Genomic DNA, 4,675 nt, shown 5'->3' with positions numbered 1-4,675 from the left:
GGAGGAATATTGACACGTTTTTTGTGGACTTTTATGGACCTTTCTGCCTCGGGCGCCATAGACCTCCATTATTTGGGGGGTGAGTAGAAAATGAAGGCTAATCATGTTTTGGGTGTACTATTCCTTTAAGAGATCGTAAAAAGAAACATGGTTATAATGAACCTTCTCATGAGCAGTCAGTCTATCAAAATCACTCCAAGAGTTCAACAACTAACTCATCCAACTCATAACATCTAATATAAAATCAACTCAGCATTTTAGGCAGAAAAGAGGTGATGGTGGTAGTGTTGGGGTGTGGGAAGTGATTTTTGGATTCCTCAAAATATACAAAGTGAAAAGTTCTAGTGGCCTAGTCAAAGTTCAGACTTTTATTTAACATATATGCTGTTGTATGACAATGTAAATGCCCTTTATGCTTTACAGCCTTCCCATGTGGCTGAATGAAAGCAATAAAAGTGAAAATTCCAGACATGGACATTGGAAGCCAATAAAAGAACCCAGGGACAAATGTAGACAAACTGGGGGCTTGAAATGTAGAGAAAACAGGTGCAGACTGTGGGCTAAATGAGAAGACACAAGTGAATGGGATATATGCAGGTAGAGGGAGGGAGATAAACTGTGGCAGACAAGGAAAAAAACTAACAGAACATATCTACATCCACAAACTAAATAAATGGATAAATAAACAATGGAATAAACTAAAATGGAAACACTAAGATTTAAACATCTCAGCATCAAATGAATCCATTCATACATTTGGCATAATGTTTTTAAAACCTTTATTGATTCTAACCAACAATTACAGTTTTTAGCCTAAAAATGCCTCCATAAAACAGACCGGAACAGTAAACAAGATTCAGGGTTTTGTTTTTTAATGAACTGAACTGGATTTGGTTATAACCACTGGCTGTATTGTATAAGTATGCATTCCCACAACTGTATGCACAAGCAGAGCTCCCTGCCTTTGTTAGATCCTTGTCGTATAAAGGTCTGTTTATACAGACAAACCTCGTTTCAGCATGCAATCCCAGTAACATCCTAATGTGCAGGAGAGAGGCCATTATGTTAAACTGTGTGCATGTTGGGGTATGTTTAGGTCATGCTTGATTTCACGCAGAAATGTCCAGCCTTATATGAACCTGCTGTAAAACAAAAAACATCCTCCTCTTTGTGCCTCGCTCTATGCCTCCACATGTCCTCTCAGGTAAACATCCTCCCATGTCTCTGTCCTGCAGGAATGTCCCACTGTGTTAATGTTCTAGATCAGAACGGGAGAAGGTCTGCTGACCCTGATAAGAGCACCAGCCCGCCTCACGTTGGGTCTGATTTTTTTTTTCTGTATATAGAGTGTATGTAGGTCTTTTACTGCTGGAAGTTAATGGTTTTAGCTCCATGGTGAACAAATGTTCTTGTCAGGTTGCAGGGCTGGAGACAAAAGCAATGGACTGATTTATGTTTCTGACTGTTCCAGTACTTCTTTCTGCACTGTAATGTGCGTAACTGATGTGATTATTCAATCAAAATCAGCCAGAACCGTGTTATTGCAAGGTTTACTCACTCAATCAGTGTTTTAAAGGCTTTAATATTTTTTTAGGATTACTATGAATAATGCAGCTCCTTGCCAAAATGGTTTTCACCTGCAGAACATTTCTGTTGAACTTCTCAATCTGTACAAGAATATTAAAGTGGGACACACACCCTTTACTGTTAAACCCTTAAATCCAGTGTAACACAACCAGAAGTCCCTTAAGTTTTTGAGTCTCAGTCTTAAAAGAGCTGTTTTGTGAAAGCTCCAGAGGTTCACCCAAAAAGCTGCTCAATCCATCTCCTGGCCTAGCAAAAAAAATGGTAAGAACTGCAAACCTGCAGGTATCTCTGCAGCTGCATTGATCTGCAGTAGAGCTGTGCAGTATACCGGAATCTTTTCATCGTTGCAGTATGTGCTTTGTAATGAAACCAGGATAAAAGCAAACCATTTACAACTCTTAAGAACTCTATATTTTTTTGTACATTCCAATTAAAGATTTGAGTTCTCATAATCTTGAGGATTTGCAATAAAAGTTTTCAACTTTTTTTCAAGTCATATAATCAAATTAGACACATTTTCCATACAACCAGGACCAGTGTTAGCGAGAAAGGTAGCTGATGAAAAAAAGATGCAAGAAGTCAATTCTAAATGATTTCACAACAGATGGGAAGATGTTTCCCGGCATGCATGCAGAATTATATGTGCAGCAGAAAAAAATAAATAAAAAAAGCTACAAATCACCTTGAACACACCATCTCCACAATCAAAACATGATGGTAGCAACCTGGGAGTGGAGGGGAGCAGATCAAAGCATTTATTTTGGTGCAAGGGTTATTGCGTTACATCCAAAATAAAATACTGCTGCTATGGACTTTTAATCAACCAACCACACACAGTTGGTTCCAAAGATTAGTTTCTTTCTTTGTTATTTTCTTGTTCGGTAAAGATCTTATCGGACCCCATGGATTGGATGGAATGAACAACATCGTTAAAGCTGAGTAATTGCACCGGTCTTATCTGTCGCTGGGTGCTTTTTCTAGGTAACTGGTTTTTAGACACTAAGAGAAAGTCATTTGTTTTGCTGCAAAGGAAGGAAGCAAAACTATGTGTAACATTCCCAGGAAATTTAATGCAATATATTTTTTCTCTATGGCTTTTCTTTGTTTATGTCTTTGTTATAAGCTTGCATACAGCAGTCAATGCAGAAGTTGCAACACTAACTTAAAACTGCAGGTTTGTTTGGTTTATATTTGCCTAAAAAAATAAACCAGTTTGCTGGATGTTTATACTGAAGGAGCAAAGTGTGGAGGAAGAAGGAATCTGACCAGAGGAAGGCAGGTCACCAGGATACCACGAAGAACATAAGCTTTTTACCTTTTTATCCATCAGTATTTATAATTCAGTATGTCATATCTATATTTTGTTTGAATTAAAATGGTGCACTTTTAGCTTGTTTATAATGCACTTTTGACTGTTTAAGAACTTCTATTTACTAATACATTGCATCCTGGGGTACAAACGGAACATGACAGAGACCTATTTCTTCAAGATGCTTTTACAACCAGAGAATAACAATATTAAAAAATATAAAAGTTAAAGCTTTTTAAGGATCTATATTTATTTGGAAAATAATAAAGGATAACAGTGTCACCAAACACTGTTAACTGCCAGGTATGTGCAACTTAATAGTGAAACATTCATCAATTATTCCACATCTGTTTCCACGTTTGCCGCAACAATTAAAGTTAATTTACGGTGTTAAACTACAAAATAAACCTCTGCTGATTTACATATAAACAGGACTCAGTCAAGGTATCAAGAGGTGAAGGAAACATAATCAGGGAGGCTGACAGCCACATTGAAGGAGCTGCAGGAATTTCCACTTCAGGCTGGGTTTTACATCTGTATCCTCCAGATGTCTGGATAACAACAGAGAAGGGCTGCAGAAAAAAAATCTGTTTCTTCCCTCGAATGATGTAAATATTATGGAATCAAGTTATGGTCTGATTAAAGTTTTACATTTGCCAAATGAATGTCATAACAGTAATAAAATGTTGTAGTGGCCTTTCCGTGTTCTGGGATATTTTTCTTTGATGGAATTGATGCTTTTATTATTACGTCACATTACTTAAGAGTATTTGAAAAGATTCCTGTACTTCTTTGACTCATTTGTGCCGAGAAAACAACGTACTGTGTGGTGTTACTCTGTTGTTACGCAGGTTTCCCGAAACAGTGAACGCACCATCTGGAAAGACGCAGTTGCTATCTGATTGGGCTCATTAGCGCCACCTGTGGATTTTGGGAGTATCTACAGAGGGGGAGAAGGTTGAGAGAAATGCCGAAGAGACAATAAACTGAAAAGTACCTCACAACTCGAAACAGCTTGACCTGAATACCTCAAATTGGTAAGGACACTTAATCCTCTGTGGAAATGAGTCAACGGTCGCCATAATAAGTGCTATCCGAATAGTGTTTATCCGTTAGGGAGCTAGGACATGGCGCCAAATCAGTTAGCATAGGGAGCTCCTGACTGCCATTGTTTCTACAAAAACTACAAAAGAAATAAAAAGCCTCATATTTAAATTTGATTTGGAAAAATAAAGGTCATCATATAATATATGTTGACAGAGTTAAAAGTTTCAAAGATGGAATAAAAGCTAGATTTTAATGCTATTAATTGCTTGTTAAAGCTACGACCTCTATATTTAAATTAGGATGTCATTTTGAGATTTTTAGATTAGCTTTAAAACTTTTTATTTTTCTTTAAAAATATTTATAAACATAATTGTAGACAAAGTAATTCTCATTATGAAACAGCAGGGTAAATCTAAGAGACGAAATGAAATATTTATGAAAGAATGGATGAAAAATAAAATATGGTCTTTGTTAAATATCAAAGGAGAAAACTTAAATTATAAGGAATTTAGCAAGAAATGTAGTTTATTTATATTGCTTGAGCGTTACCAAAATGTTATCAACTATATTCCAACTGCTATTTAAGGTTAAAAATGTATAAAAAAAAAAAAAAAAATAAAAAAAAAAGAAGCAAATTCCTGAAATTTCCATTTTTTACAAAACATCTGTTCTTTGAAATTTAGGCAGCGCAAGTCTTATGGAAGGAAATTGGTGGGTGTCAAAGTCTTAAAA

At 36.2% G+C, this 4,675-nt stretch overlaps 1 long non-coding RNA gene across 1 annotated transcript in view; it reads left to right on the top strand.

The window, feature by feature from the left end:
• The first annotated feature begins 3,843 nt into the window (after nt 1-3,843).
• The window catches only part of LOC107087025, a 3,428-nt gene continuing 2,596 nt past the window's right edge, over nt 3,844-4,675 (top strand). Inside the window, exon 1 of the long non-coding RNA XR_001481333.1 lies at nt 3,844-3,933. This is a non-coding gene — a long non-coding RNA (uncharacterized LOC107087025). The remainder of the gene's footprint in view (nt 3,934-4,675) is intronic.

The sequence above is a fragment of the Cyprinodon variegatus genome, unplaced genomic scaffold (genome assembly GCF_000732505.1).
Source record: "Cyprinodon variegatus isolate N-32 unplaced genomic scaffold, C_variegatus-1.0 Scaffold9, whole genome shotgun sequence".
NCBI lineage: Eukaryota > Metazoa > Chordata > Actinopteri > Cyprinodontiformes > Cyprinodontidae > Cyprinodon > Cyprinodon variegatus.
The sequence above is the reverse complement of the archived record's forward strand: the minus strand, read 5'-3'. Positions and strand labels throughout refer to the sequence as shown.